This window comes from Podarcis erhardii (genome assembly GCF_964252035.2).
Source record: "Podarcis erhardii genome assembly, chromosome: 15".
In the NCBI taxonomy this organism is placed as follows: domain Eukaryota; kingdom Metazoa; phylum Chordata; class Lepidosauria; order Squamata; family Lacertidae; genus Podarcis; species Podarcis erhardii.
Genome location: NC_138505.1, coordinates 3,422,629 through 3,438,968, shown reverse-complemented (window position 1 = coordinate 3,438,968; position 16,340 = coordinate 3,422,629). Strand labels below are relative to the sequence as shown.

General features: G+C 46.7%; 1 long non-coding RNA gene across 1 annotated transcript; it reads right to left on the bottom strand.

The window, feature by feature from the left end:
* Nucleotides 1-8,714: 8,714 nt before the first annotated feature.
* Nucleotides 8,715-12,616, bottom strand: LOC309330793. Its single transcript, XR_014151584.1, has 2 exons — nt 9,444-12,616; nt 8,715-8,861 (listed from the first exon to the last, which is right to left on the bottom strand). It is a non-coding gene; the product is annotated as an uncharacterized lncRNA (long non-coding RNA).
* Between the last annotated feature and the right edge of the window lie 3,724 nt (nt 12,617-16,340).

Here is a 16,340-nt window from a genome sequence, read left to right as displayed (position 1 = left end):
CTGAATTTATATAAGAAGCAGTCTTCCCCTTCTAAGTGCTGTGACTCTTAAGACAAGAGGTATGAAACCATTTTCACAATCCTCCACACCGACTTTGCAATGCCTTTGAATGTGCTGGTGGTGCACTCTGGCCCTATGCAAAGCTTTGCCCTGGAAATATGCAAATCTGCACCTTCTGCAAAGTTCTGTTTCTAGTTAGTGGTGCAGTGTTTGTGTCAAAGGTGGATGCTTCCTGGTTAGGGTAGACCAGGCAATTTTTGAAACAACTTATTTCACATAACAGGAAATCTCTCTGTCAAAAGTAGAGGAAGGGGTTTTTAGAACCAGACCCTTCACTTAACTATTTAAACACAGTTCTAGATGTTTCATTGGACTCTGTTCTGCTAATTAGCACTTGGCAAAAGTTGACAAAAGCCAATTCCCTGTGCTCCGTTTCAAGGGAATCCTGAGGAAAATCAAGCATTTCATGCTTCTAATGCCAGGGGGGGAAACCTGTGCTGGAATACAACTCATCATATCTCTGGCCATTGGCTGTGCTAGCTGGGGCTGATGGGAGTTGTTGTTGTTGTTATTTCAGTTTATATACCAGTTTATATCAAAAGATCCCATGGCCATGGACAACATTTTACAGAGCATAATAATAGCAACAATACAAAGCATAATAATGCCATAATAAAACAATCTTAATAACAGATCCCTTTAACAGGCCATCACTTACTTAATGGCTGAAGACCTGGGTAAAGAGGAACGTTTTTGCCTAGTGCCTAAAGACATGTAATGATGGTGCCTGGTGAGCCTGTCTGAGGAGAGCATTCCACACATGGGGAGCCGCTACAGAAAAGGCCCTGCTCTTGTGTTGCCACCCTCTGAACCTTTAAGGAAGCAGGTACATAGAAGAGGGTCGTGGAAGACAAGTGCGGTCTGTTCATATAGGGAGAGGCAGTCCCAAGGTATCGAGGTCCTGAACCATGTACGGCTTCATAGTTCAACACCAGCCCTTTGAAGTGGGCTGGGAAACAAATGGGCAGCTAGTGCAGTTGGGCCAGGATTGACGTTACATGCTGAAACAGTCTTGTTCTGGTGAGCAATCTGGCCATTGAATTTTGTAGTAGCTGAGGTTTCTGAGCCATCTTCAGAGGCCTACGTATAACACATTGCAGTAATTCAACCTAGTTCATCCCTGTCCAGATATGAGCATAGCTGGGCCACCAGCCAAAGCTGATAAAAGACCACCTGGGTTTCAAGCAACACTGATAGATCCAGGAGCACCCCCAAGATACATCTCTTCTCCTTAAGAGGGTGTGTGACCCCCTCAAGAGCAGGCAATCTCCTATCCATCTGGTCTAGGGGACCACCCATCCACAGTGCCTCTATCTTACCTGGATTGAGCTTCAGTTTGTTGGCTCCCAACCGGTCCATTATCTAGGCAAGGCACCAGTCTAGTACACCTACTGCCTCCCCTGCAGATGTAAAGGTGAAATAGAGCTGTGGGTCATTAGCATACTGCTTGGCAACACACTCCAAAACTGGAAGACTCCACTCAGTGGCCTCATATAGATATTAAACAACATGGGGGATAGAACTGCCTTGAGGGACCTCACATTGAAGGCACCATGGTGCCGAAAAACACTCCCTAAGCACCATCTGATGAAGAGTTTGGATTTGATATCCCGCTTTTCACTCCCTTTAAGGAGTCTCAAAGCGGCTAACATTCTCCTCTCCCTTCCTCCCCCACAACAAACACTCTGTGAGGTGAGTGGGGCTGAGAGACTTCACAGAAGTGTGACTGGCCCAAGGTCACCCAGCAGCTGCAGGTGAAGGAGCAGGGAAGCGAACCCAGTTCACCAGATTACGAGACTACCACTCTTAACCACTACACCACACTGGCTGATGAAGACAACCATCCAAATAGGACTATGGACCACTAAAGCAGTGTTGCCCACCCACAACTCAGAAAGCCTTTCCAGGAGGATACAGTGGTTAATGGTATTGAAAGTCGCCAAGAGGTCAAGAAGGATTAACAGATACATTGCCCCATTTCCCCCCGACAGGTTATATAGGGCACTCGCGGCTGTTTCCAGGCCGAAGCCCTGATTGAAATGGATCTAGAAAATAAAGAACAGTTAGAGGGCCAAAGTTTCACCATCCCTCAACACAGACCCCTCTACTTGTGGTCTAGGTCAGTAATGGGGAATCTAGCCCTCCAAATGATGGAACTCCCAGCTCTCCCATCATTCCTAACCATTGACTACGCTGACATGGGGTGACAGAAGTTGGGGAGTCCAACAGCTCCTGTAGGGCCACAGTATTCTTCTCAAATCCATGCATACCCCTAACCTGGTCGTAAGAATGGGACAGGATCTAAAATACCCCTATTCTCAGCAGAACTCCTCTTTGGAAGGAGGCTTTGTAGTTCAGGTAATCTTGCTATGCATCCTTTAGCACCACAAACATATTTGCTCCTGAGCCACCCACATTTTCTTCATATGTTTCAAGCATCTCCAACCAACCAGCAGTGAATTTCTTGCTCATAAGCTTGCTGCTGCTGCTGGGTAGTCCTGTTACCTAACAGGCTTTACCTTTGGGGTTTCTGCTAGCTTGGTATGTTCAGCCTGGAAATAATAATTTCCCTCTAGAAAAGAGTGATTCACAATTGCTGTGTCTGCCAGAAGATCCCGCCCTGCCCCACCCCCCAGAAGATCCGTTCCCTGCCATTTGGAAGGTTAATAATGTCAAGATCATTTGCTTTTAATAGGTGGGTGAATGTATTGTTTTCATGGTACTAGACTTGAAGCATAAATAGACCACTGAAATGGTTACCTAATGCAGCCCACTGGCCTATGCCCACCCACAGGAATAGTTGCTGGAGTTCAGAAACATTCTGCCCTGCTATGAAGGTATCCATGAATCTTCTGTGAAAAAATGCAGTGAAACTACATAACAATTGGGCCTAATGGAGTTCATTTTCCTCTTAAACTATAATAACTCCTAATAATAATTTCGTGCCCATCTTGCTGTGTTTCCCCAGTCACTCTGGGCCACTTCCAACCAAATATTAAAACGATACAGCATCAGACATTAAAAACTTCTAAACAGGGCCGCCTTCAGTTGTCTTTTAAAAGTAAAATAGTAGTTTATTGCCTTGACGTCTGCTGGGAGGGCGTTCCACAGGGCAGGCACCACTACCGAGAAGGCCCTGGGGAGTGTTTATTCTTCGTAACATATGATAAAGACTAAAAAGTAGCTGTGGGTATTTTGCCAGGGAATTCCCAGTTATCAAAAAATAAACAAAGCCCAATATGTTCTGCCCTTAAGCACATAGTCATAATTTCCCAGCCTTGATTGATCCAGACTAGTTAACAGGGGAGTCAAATGTTTTTTGTTTTTCAGTTTTGCAATACACACAGGTGGCTGTTTTGGAAATCAGGTTGGGTGTGGTGCTTAATTCAATGGCTGTTCTTCAAAGCAAAGGAGGAGGTCATGCTTTCTTAAAAAAACAAAAACCCAAGGGAAGGACACACACACACACAATGATATTCCTGTGGAGGGAAACAAAACTGGGTCTCAACTAAACTGTGTGTCTTTCTTGCCAAAAACGAAAATCAGTTTTGCCTGTTAGAACTCACTTCAACATTGGCTGAATTGTTTAGGCAAATAATGGCAAGCAGCACCGAGTATCAGCCTTCTCTGTTTACCTATCAACTTCACTGTGTGGCATTGATCCAGCCCAGGGTCTGTGTTGATATGAATGGGGGTCAGGGGAGAATCTGGATTAGGAATACAGTCTTCTCTTGTAGTTCCAGTTATTCTTACTTCCAGAGTTTACCACCATAGCTATCATGTTTCAAAGTGCCCTCCTGTAACCATGGGGACTAGATGCTTACTCCAAAGGTCGGGTTCTCAGAGGTCCATGGTGACCCAACTGCAGCTGCCTTTTGCAAATGGATTTCTTAGGCTTTTTTGTGATTCATTTGCAAACAACATGAGTTGATGGCTGTCAAGGGCATCATCTGTTTCAAAGGATGCTGGACTCCTTCAAAACAATTGACCGAAGTCTCAAGGAAAGACTCCAAAAGGGAGCAGCCCTTCGATTTGCTTGATTAGGGATTTCGGCAGAGTCTGTCGGGGATCCCTGCCTTGGGCTGTTCCTTCTCTTTTGCCTACCTTGTCTGGGATATAGCTGATTCATAAAGCCATCCAGCCCTTTCGACGGAGCCTAACTTAATGCAGCTGCTTTTAGCTCTCGGTTGCGAAAGCAAAAAATAAAGCCATCCAAATGTTAACGCCATTCCTCCCCGGTGAAGTCATTGCTGTGGCTTTTCCTGTAATAAGAGGCCTTGCAAATAAATAAATGAAAGGGAAGCTTTTATCCAGGCAAGCAGAAGGCAGCGTTTCCTTCACTGGCCTGACGAGGTGAAAAGCACTCTTTGCTAGTGTGCCTTTCTCTCAGTTATTTGTACTTGTCAATGTTTGCACACAACACTTTCATTTTCTTTTTAATTGCAGTATTTGGGGAAGTGTGTTTGTCAGATATGCAAGCAGTTTCCCCCAAACTTTGGGTAGGTAGCTGAGGCACCACTGGTGAACAGATTTTCCACCAGAGGACTCCGTTGCTTTTGCACCTGAAAGGGCTTGCTTGGTGTATGCCAACTAAATGTTCCTCTGGTCTGGGGCTGCCTACCCTCCAGATGTTGTAATCCCTGACTGTTGGCCACGCACTGGCTGGGGGCAGATAGAAGTTGCAAGCTCAACAGTATCTAGAGAGCCACCAGTTAGCCACTCCTAATCTCCTGCAAACCAGATACGTACATCTGAGAAGCCCAGTATAATGAAACGAAAGCAATAGCTTTCCTCTGTAATTACTTCCCTCATCTTGATATTAAAGGTAAAAAGGTAAAGGGACCCCTGACCATTAGGTCCAGTCGTGGCCAACTCGGGTTGCGGCACTCATCGCGCTTTATTGGCCGAGGGAGCCGGCGTACAGCTTCCGGGTCATGTGGCCAGCAGGACTAAGCCGCTTCTGGTGAACCAGAGCAGCACACGGAAACGCCGTTTACCTTCCCGCCGGAGCGGTACCTGTTTATCTACTTGCACTTTGACATGTTTTTGAACTGCTAAGTTGGCAGGAGCAGGGACCAAACAACGGGAGCTCATTCTGTTGCAAGGATTCGAACCACCAACCTTCTGATTGGCAAGTCCTAGGCTCTGTGGTTTAACCCACAGTGCCACCCGATACTAAAGATATACTACCAATAAACATGGAAGTTCTGTTTCCAGCTATTGTAAAAATGGAGCAATAGTCCTGCTGGATGAGATACGAAGAGCCTGCCGGTTCAGGGCAGTGGTCCATCAAGTCCAGCATCCTGTTCCCACAAGGGCCAACTGGATGCCTGGGGGAAACCTGCAAGCAGGATTTGACCTTGAGCAACTCTCCCCCAGTCCTTGAGGGCAACGTTGTGTGGACATGCATTTATTATTTTCTCCCATATACATAAAAATGTACAGCTGTGATTGCATAGCCCCAGTTGGAGGAGGATAATTATTATTATTATTATTATTATTATTATTTATACCCCACCCATCTGACTGGGCTTCCCCAGCCACTCTGGGTAGCTTCCAAAAAAAATATTAAAATACAGTACTGTAATACATCAAACAAAAGCTTCCCTAAACAGGGCTGCCTTCAGTTGTCTTATAAAAGTCTGGTAGTTGATCTTCTCTTTGACATCTGGTGGGAGGGCGTTCCACAGGGCGGGCGCCACCACCAAGAAGGCCCTCTGCCTGGTTCCCTGTAACTTGGCTTCTTGCAGTGAGGGAGCCGCCAGAAGGCCCTCGGCGCTGGACCTCAGTGTCCGGGCAGAACGATGGGGGTGGAGACGCTCCTTCAGGTATACTGGTCCGAGGCCGTTGAGGGCTTTAAAGGTCAGCACCAACACTTTGAATTGTGCTCGGAAATGTACTGGGAGCCAATGTAGGTCTTTCAAGACCGGTGTTATGCGGTCTCGGCGGCTGCTCCCAGTCCCCAGTCTAGCTGCTGCATTCTGGATTAGTTGTAGTTTCTGGGTCACCTTCAAAGGTAGCCCCACATAGCGCGCATTGCAGTAGCCCAAGCGGGAGATAACCAGAGCATGCACCACTCTGGCGAGGTGAGGATATGTAGCGCTTCATCGCAGTCCTGGCTTTTATGAAGAAATGGGGTTGGGAAGGTGGAAGGTGAGCTTAGTAGTTGCATGGGGTGGGTAGGGAAAGCTCTAGTGCAGGCACCCCTAAACTCGGCCCTCCAGATGTTTTGGAACTACAATTCCCATCATCCCTGACCACTGGTCCTGTTAGCTAGGGGTGATGGGAGTTGTAGTCCCAAAACAGCTGGAGGGCCGAGTTTGGGGATGCCTGCTCTAGCGGGTTGGTAAGCAGAGGTAGCAGGGCAAAGCCCCATGTATTTCATAAATGAATCTACAACTTGACTGTAAAAACAAACAGCCCACCTCAAAGTGGTTACAGACGAACCTGCTTTTTGCTGAGTCTGGACCACTGATCTGTTTTGCTCAGTATCAATTATTCCTGGCCGGCAGTGACCCTCCAGAGGAATCTTTCTCATCCCAGACCAGAGGGTTGGAAGGCACAAACGATGGTTTCTGTGTTCCAAATCAAGTTCTTGCAGGGCCTTGGCATCGGAAATATTTTCTGCTACGGACGTGGCATCAGCCTACCTCGCCACACAGAGTTAAGGAAAAATGGCAGCTGTTATGCATTGGATTCTGTTTGGGCTTCCCTTCAGGTGGTAGGGACCAAGGTGCAAATCTGTGTGCGTGTGGTGAGGGAGAAGTACCGTATTTTTCGCTCTATAAGATGCACCAGACCATAAGACACACCTAGTTTTTGGAGGAGGAAAACAAGAAAAAAAATATTCTGAATCCCAGAAGTCAGAACAGCAAGAGGGATCGCTGCACAGCGAAAGCAGCAATCCCTCTTGCTGTTCTGGCTTCTGGGATAGCTGCGCAGCCTGCATTCGCTCCATAAGACGCACACACATTCCCCCTTACTTTTTAGGAGGGAAAAAGTGAGTCTTATAGAGCAAAAAATATGGTATATACTGCCCCTGCACCTCAACTGCACTGATCCTATTTGCCAGGCATGAGTTGCCACCTGAATGGCGCTGTTGGACTGGAGTCACATCAATCAACCTGTATTGGGGCTGAGACCTCTTGGCTTGCTACTAGGCCCTATTGAAAATGGCAGAAGGGTAAGGAGGAGTCTTCATATCCCCAGTGACTGAAGCAGCACTATGGGCATGTAGGAAAAGGCCATGAATGAGGCTGCCAGAGTCTCGATCGAGTTTTCTCAGCAGACAGCAGGAGACAGGCATTCCACTGACATGAATTCACTCTTGGGTCCTGTCCAGGTCTGAAAAGAGAACAGCTCTCTCTCTCTCCCCCCCCCCCCCCCAAGAAAGAAAATCTGTTTTTCTCAGTATAATTGGTGGTCTGAGTAGTTGCTGGGCTTTTCAGAAAGAACCTTAGCCGTTTTTCTTCTTTCACAGGGCTTGCGGTGACTCTTCCTATTACGTTCCTTGCTTTTTTAGATGACAAAGCAGCTGTTGCATTTAAAAAGCAAAATAAAATAGTTCATATGCAGGCAGGACCCTTGTTTGCATGTTAATTGCCTTCCCCCAATATGGCTATTATTTATTTGTTAGTTGTCTCACATTTGTATTCCGACTTCCCATCACAGAACACAAAGTGTCATAAAAGTGGCTTCCGGGCTTTCTGGATCCTGAGGTGGCATCCATCAGCCCTTGCTCCATTGGGATCTGATTGAATTGCAGCTGACCTGAAATCTCCAGATTTGACTGGCCCCCTCCAGGTGGCATGGGGAGGGTTTAAATCTCCAGGTGGCTGAGAGGGCCTTCAAATTTTTTAAATTAAGAAGACTATGCTTGCAGGCTTCATCCTAGTAAGAGCCAGATGCAAATGGTTGCTGCTTCCCCCTCCCAATTAACCTCTGTCTCTAAATCTTTGCAAAGGCTTTGGGGCAATTGTCTTCCCCCCTCCCTCGTTCCTGTTCCAATTAATCTCCATCTCCAGGACTCAGTAGGACAGGGGTCAGCTAACTTTTTCAGCAGGGGGCTAGTCCACTGTTCCTCAGACCTTGTGGGGGGCCGGACTATGGTTTTTTTTGGGGGGGGGGAATGAATGAATTCCTATGCCCCACAAATAACCCAGAGATGCATTTTAAATCAAAGCACACATTCTACTCATGTAAAAAGACCAGGCAGGCTCCACAAATAACCCAGAGATGTATTTTCAATAAAAGTACACATTTTTCTCATGTAAAAACACCAGGCAGGCCCCCAAAATAACTCAGAGATGCATTTTAAATCAAAGCACACATTCTACTCATGTAAAAAGACCATGCAGGCTCCACAAATAACCCAGAGATGCATTTTAAATAAAAGGACACATTCTACTCATGTAAAAATACGCTGATTCCCAGACCGTCTGCGGGCTGGATTTAGAAAGGAATTGGGCCGGATCCGGCCCCCGGGCCTTAGTTTGCCTACCCCTGCAGTAGGGGGACAGAGTGCAGAGGATCACCAGGGCCTGCCCCTGTTACATCACCAGGGGCCACCTCTAGGACTCGGGTTTAGGCCCTGAGATCTCAGGGTGTGGGGCGCTCTTGACCTCTTGACCTGTGCTATATCAAGAACACATTCATTCAAGCAATATAAGTTTATTATTCCAGCCAAAGGCCATGACAAGCCCACAGCAACAGTGCCAATAAAACAATAGAGATCCATAATACGGGCCAACATCCTTGATGTCATAGGGATGTTACAGAGACACCGACAAACTCATAGAATCCTAGAGTTGGAAGAGACCCCAAGGGCCATCGAGTCCAACCCCCTGCCAAGCAGGAAACACCATCAGAGCACTCCTGACATATGGTTGTCAAGCCTCTGCTTAAAGACCTCCAAAGAAGGAGACTCCACCACACTCCTTGGCAGCAAATTCCACTGTCGAACAGCTCTCACTGTCAGGAAGTTCTTCCTAATGTTTAGGTGGAATCTTCTTTCTTGTAGTTTGGAGCCATTGCTCCGTGTCCGCTTCTCTGGAGCAGCAGAAAACAACCTTTCTCCCTCCTCTATGTGACATCCTTTTATATATTTGAACATGGCTATCATATCACCCCTTAACCTCCTCTTCTCCAGGCTAAACATGCCCAGCTCCCTTAGCCGTTCCTCATAAGGCATCGTTTCCAGGCCTTTGACCATTTTGGTTGCCCTCCTCTGGACACGTTCCAGTTTGTCCGTGTCCTTCTTGAACTGTGGTGCCCAGAACTGGACACAGTACTCCAGGTGAGGTCTGACCAGAGCAGAATACAGTGGCACTATTACTTCCCTTGATCTAGATGCTAAAATTCAAATTCACTAAACTCAAATTCACCTTGATTTCATTTAAACCTCTGAATCTCCACAACAATTTTTTAGCGATTTTATCTAGATCCTGACCCTGTGTTACTGCTACTACTGTCCTTCAAAGGAAACTGGACCATTTCTGCCAGGGTGTACCTGCTTCCTTGTGTGATCAAAGGTTTCAGAAAGGGATCGCTTGGGTCTCTATCTGAGGAACAGGCTGACAGATAATGAGTGATGTCTTCCACCTGAGGTTGGCCGGAAATACAAAATCTGTCTGCGTACGGGGCCTTGTTGTAGTGGCCCATCCAAGGCTGTGTTGGGCATCACTTGGAAATGCAGCTCAGTAAAGGCTTAAAACAGTGTTTTTAAAGCACCAGTCATACCACCTTTTAAACCTATTCTGACCCTGTATACTTCTCAGATCAATAGCAGAAGTCTGCACTCAATGTTGGCAATTTGAAATTTCTCCCACAAGCCTGGGTTTATTGTGAGCTTCTGTTAATGGATAATCCCTTTGATTTCTGGAAAATAGATTGCTAGCAGGGTAGGAATTTTGGGCCTCTAACCAGAGCATATTTATTCCAACACCTGCATTCAGGCCGATCTTCCCTTCTTATCTCTTGGAGCATATCCAGACATTATTAGGATCTGTGACAAAGGCATGAGTCTTACAGCTCGAGAACTCCCTGCTCCTTCCTCTCACCCGTTGCCTTTTCCAGACTGCAGTTCCTCTTCTCTGGTAAGGCTCAGGACCGTGGTACCTCAAGGACCACCTCTCCCCATATAAACTGAGCCGAACTCTGCAGTCACCATCTAAGGCCCTCCTTCGTGTGCCTTCTCCAAGACAGGTCCAGAGGGTGGCAACACGAGAACGGGGCCTTTTCTGCAGTAGCTCCCCATTTGTGGAATGCTCTCCCCTCGCTTACGTATATATCTTCAGGGGGAAATGTTCCTCTTCAACCATGTGTTTGTGAGAGGGGGCTATTGTTTTGGTAGTTTTCGTTTCAATAACTTACTTGCATTTCTATCTTGTATTTTTATCTTGGGAACCACACTGAGATCTTTTGATGAAGGGCAAGTACGTAAATCTAATAAACAAATAAATTGCCGGTACAGGGAAAGGATATTTCTAAATGGCGGGTGGGGGTTATTTGAGAAACCTTTTAATTCGAATAACAGCTCCCTGTCAGCAAATGTAAAAATTGGAAACCCAACATTTATCGCATACATCAGGATCCTAAAATGTTAGTTTGGTACTGCCTCTCTGGTCACAATTAGACAGGTACCGGTATTTACAATGCAGACCATTTCCTAAATCCAGGGAAGCCCCTACAATGGTTTGTATTCCTGCTTTTAGTTTAGATTCTATTATAATTTTTCCTCTGGATTTCTTCACTGGCTGTTTATGTGGGGACCTCTTTCTAGAAGAAGCATCATTGAAATTTGGACTTTCCCGCTCTGTGTTTATTACACTGGTACCTCTGGTTGCGAATGGGATCCATTCCGGAGGCCCGTTCGCAACATGAAAAGCCCACAACCTGAAGCGCCATATCTGCACAGGTGTGCGGCGTGATGTAGCGCTACTGCGCATGCGCGAGCGGCAAAACCCGGAAGTAACCCTTTCTGGTACTTCCAGGTTGCCGCAGGACACAACCTGAAAAAACATAACATGAAGCAAACGTAACATGAGGTATGACTGTAATCCATTGCTCACTGCCTTTTCCTCCCATCTACGGTGGGGCAGGGAGCGTGAAGTTTTCGACTTGCAGCCTGCAGAGCGCAACACACTCACAATAAAACACTAGTCTGGAGGGGCTCCGAGTTGCTGCTGGGGTTTTCTTGGGTGAGAGGGAGGAGGTTAGTGTCTCTTCCTATACTTTGATGCTCTTCTGCCCCCCCCCCCAGCCCAAGCAGGTCCGTAAAGATCCCAGAATTTCTTCACCTTCTGGAGAGCTGAGTGGATTCACCACAAATCTTGAGCGCTGACACCTCTCTGCTGAACCAGCGGACTTTTGCTAAAGTCTCGTCAAAATTGGAGACTGGGAAACATACGGTTAGGTCACAGCGTCTCAAAAAAGGGTTATCTGAGTACTTTGTCCTCAACAGTTGACCAACCGTGGCAAAACCTTGTGCAGAACAGCTGAGTTGCAAATGTCATTCCCCTGTAAACATCCGAAAAGGAGGACAACTCATTCATCCTGAAAGATGAAGTCTCAGTGATGAATTTGGAAGACTGTCAGAAACAGGGATGGAGTCATGGTCTGTTGTCACTGACTGCTTGCCGGGGCTGAAAGAATTGCATGGGCTGCCAGTTAGCTACAGGCAGGCCTAGGTTCAAGGTGCTATTCCTGGTGTAAAGAGCTCTATACAGCTTGGGACCAGGCTACCTTACATCTTATAGACCAGCTTATCACTCAACTGAGGGCCTCCTGCAGATACCAGCTTATCAGGCAGTCCATTCCACACAATGTAGGAAACGGGCCTTTAGCGGGTTGGCACCTGTCCTTTGGAACTCCCTCCCACTGTATATCAGACAGGCTCCATCTCTGCTGTATTTTCGGCACCCTCTAAGACCTTCTAAGCCTTTAAAGCTGAGATCTTTCCCAAACCGCATCTGTGCTGGAATCATTTTAGGATGTTTAACATGTCCGCTCTTCTTTTATCTCTTGTTGGATGTCCTGTGTTCCTTTGGAAGGAAAAGGGCAGGATATTCATTTAACAAATAAATACCGGACAGGGCTGGGAGTTCAGGAGGCAATGTCTTGAGACTGTGTGTTTGCATATGCATGTGGGTGATTCCTTAGCTGAGACCTGAAGGCGTTTTAACTTACCACAATTTCTTGACACAGCTGGCTGGTCTAATAACCAGTCAGACATCTCCCAGATCTGCCTTGCATCAGTTGAAGAACTGATTCCCCTTAACGCTCTTGACTCACTTTTCCTTCCATCATGTCCATGGCATCATCATCATCATCATCATCAATGTCAGGCTGTTTCGCTGGAAAGTCTTTCTTGCCCAAGAATCGCTAGGAATTCCAGTTTGAAGTGGCGCTTAGGAGTCCCAAGTTAGAAAACAGTCTTCACTCTCCCAAAACTACATGTCCCAGGCTCCTTTTTGGGGAGGGATACAAAAATAGTGGGTTTTAATTTCCAGCCCAGATGTGGCTTAAGTCAAGGCAGGCAAAACAGAGAGAGGTAAGTTTTATCTACCCTCAGTTCCCAATCCAGTTGGTCATAAAAAAAATTAAGATTTAGTTCCTGTGCTTGCCCCACCTTTTTTTCTGTCCCTTTTCCCTTTTATGTTGTGTCTTTTCAATAGCAAACCTGCAGGCTCTCCTTGTTTTAACTGATTGTTGTTCCAGAAGCCATTCTTAGAGCCTTTTTGGCTGCAAGCTCAGGGTGCAAGCATCCTAAATGATAAATGTAGCATAGTCCTAACCTGTTCCCATGCTTAAAGGGCTACCAGTAGTTCGATGGTGTTAAAAATATTGTCTGGTCTTTTTCGGTTTTCAGGATTCAGCCATTGCCAGGGGGCCAGGGGGCGTACAGAATGGGGGCACACTGAGGAATTGATCTGTGGCCTTGCATTTATTTGAGAGTTTCTAGGGAGGGCTGTCACATCATCTTTCAAAGCTGGCTTGTTTGTTTCTGCTATCAAATCTCTCGGGTGCAAGCAAATAGCGTTTCCTTGAATTTGGGATGAGCCAAAAGAACATTTACTGCGTTACGGAGAAATGGGGGGCGGATGCCGTACACAAAATCCAACCGAGCTCAAGGAACTGGGCTTTCATTTCGCAGAACAGCAGAGATAAAAACCACTGAGGAATCTTATCAGCCCCACGCACACTAAGAGTGGGGGGAAGTGGGGGCTGGCCTTTGGTTTGACGCCTGCGGGTAGCAGCCGAAAACGGCATGCTGACGAAAGAGAGAGAGAGAGAGACGGAAATTCAAAAAGCAACAGCCCAAAGTGTTGACAGCCCATAAGTCAAATTCTAAACACCATATCAGGGCTTTAAAACAAAACAAAACAAAGCAAAAATTAGGCCAACCGGAACATTGCAAAGCTGTGTGCAAGCTTGCAGCAGCCTCTTGCCTTCTTCACCAGAGTCTGCTGGTTAGACTGATTGCAGACTCATGGTGCTAATAACCGACTAGATTTTATCTCTCTCCATCGAGAGGGGGGGGGGGATCAGGGAAGGGCAGCTGCCCCCTCCCTAAATCAATAAAAATGAACAAAAATACATAGCAAACGGATGTTATAATAATAATTTAATAATAATTGATTATTTATACCCCGCCCATCTGGCTGAGTTTCCCCAGCCACTCTGGGCGGCTCCCAATCGAGTGTTAAAAACAGTACAGCATTAAATATTAAAAACTTCCTTGAACAGGGCTGCCTTCAGGTGTCTTTTAAAGATAGGATAGCTGCTTTCCCCCTTCACATCTGAAGGGAGGGTGTTCCACAGGGCAGGTGCCACCACCGAGAAGGCCCTCTGTCTGGTTCCACTTCTCGCAGCGAGGGAACCGCCAGAAGGCCCTCGGCGCTGGATCTCAGTGTCTGGGCAGAACGATGGGGGTGGGGGTGGGGATGCTCCTTCACCTTCACAGGTATATAGAGGTCCTTCCTCTCCCCAACAAAAGGCCTGCCCTCCCCAAAAAATCTTGGCTACGCCCATGTCTCTCTGCCCCCCTTTTGTTTTGCCTGGCTGGAATGTGTCCTGGAACTCTGTTTATCCCTTTTGCTTCTTTGACTGGAGGATAGAGGGGGGTTGCATGGGTAGGCAAACTAAGGCCCGGGGGCCATATCCAGCCCAATCACCTTCTAAATTCGGCCCACGGATGGTCCGGGAATCAGCATGTTTTTACATGAGTAGAATGTGTCCTTTTATTTAAAATGCATCTCTGGGTTATTTGTGGGGCCTGCCTGGTGTTTTCACGTGAGTAGAATGTATGCTTTTATTTAAAACGCATCTCTGATGTGTGAAGTGATGGACGAAGGGTCTGATTCGGTATAAGGCGAGTTTCCTATGCTCCTCCGACATAACTGCTTTCCTTTCCACTTCTGCTCCTTACTTAATTCTCCTGGACACATCCGGCCACAGGCAAGCTAGCAAACCCATATACCCTTCCTCATTGCACCCCTGCATTCCAGGCAGTTTAGCAATTAACAGGATTTGCAACTGAAAAGACAATTTGGAAAGGTATTGCCCATTTCCTTCCTTCTACTGCAGATAAAAGTTTTTGGGTTATTTGGGAGAGCCAAAACAGCTTCAGGATTGCTCACCTAGACCATTTCAGAATGTGGCTCATGTGCACACACCCTGTGTATTTATGAACATTTATTTTATTGATTTGACACCTTAGAGGCAAGAGGGGTAGGTACACACAATGGCCAGTTCTCGGGTAACAATAAACGTGGTTAGCTACCCAGACCTCATTGCTGGTTGTGAAGGGCCCACCCCCCTTAAAATAAGAATTTTAAGGTCTTATATATAAAAAATAGATGTTCATAAATGTACCAAGCAAACACATACAAATATGTAAACCACATGTCTGAAACCCACAGAAAAGTCCTGAAACCATTTTCTCTCTCCCAAAATAACCTCAAATATTTCTCTGCAAGGTCGAAGGAAATGGGAAATCTCATCATTGTCACTTTCACAAATCCTGTCATAAACGTATAGGTAAAGGGACCCCTGACCATTAGGTCCAGTCGCGGACGACTCTGGGGTTGCAGCGCTCATCCCTCTTTACTGGCCGAGGGAGCCAGCATACAGCTTCCGGGTCATGTGGCCAGCAGGACTAAGCCGCTTCTGGCGAACCAGAGCAGCGCACGGAAACACCATTTACCTTCCCATTGGAGCGGTGCCTGTTTATTTACTTGCACTTTGACATGCTTTCGAACTGCTAGGTTGGCAGGAGCAGGGACCGAGCAACGGGAGCTCACCCCGTCGTGGGGATTAGAACCACCGACCAGCAAGCCCTAATCTCTGTGGTTTAACCCACAGCGCAACCCGCGTCTTTCACAAATCCTGTCATAAGGGCACATTTAAGATATGAATAGGGTGTGAGCCTGTGACCTGTGGCCTGGATTCAGGAATTGAGTAACAAGAGAGTGGCCAGGATGCTGAGGTAATCCAATCAGGCAGCCTAGCAGACAAGAGAGAAAAAACAACGCACTCAGATTTCTGTTGTAGTCCGCCCCTCCTGTGATGTATGTATGATGTTCCTGGGGGTGGTGTAGAGTTTGAGGGTTTGCAATTTTAAAAGTCTATATAAGGGCGGGCACACCTTTGTTCTGAGTAACCCCCTCCGTGTGTGGGGGGAGCACCTTGTTGCAACAGCTTTAATAAAGATCAGGCTTACTAGCTGCTTTGCTTCTCAATATTCTCTGGTTGGTCTCTGTTATTTTCTCCTACCAATAGAGAACCTACAAAAGGACTCTATATGGGCTCTTGGGTACCCCATAAGGGAAAAGGAGCATTTTTTTTCTCATAACACCCCCTAACATTCTAAGTTTCACACACACCCCTCAGTGTAGGTCCGTCACAGGCCAGCAATATCCCAAAGGCAAAAAGCTGGCAACTGGAAAACCCCTTGTTTGCTTAGAGAGAGTTTACAAAATGCAGCAGTTGAGAGCAGAGCAAATTGCAGCGTCCAAATGCTTAAAAAAACCAGCGCATACATTATTGCCCCGAATTGCCCCAAGTTGTGGTGCAGTGCTGTGCTTAGATTTTCTGCCTGGTCTGTGCAGAAGCAGCTCTGCTGATTTCCCTGTGTTTTGTACATGGGGTGTAGTGGGGAGTTGGGTAGAGCGTATTGCCCCACACAGACAGGAAAGGAGAGAGGTGTGACTCTGCGTCACTTCCCTCCTGGCTAGACACCAGAGTCGGGATCCACACTCTTGCAACAGGGCCTCATGAGT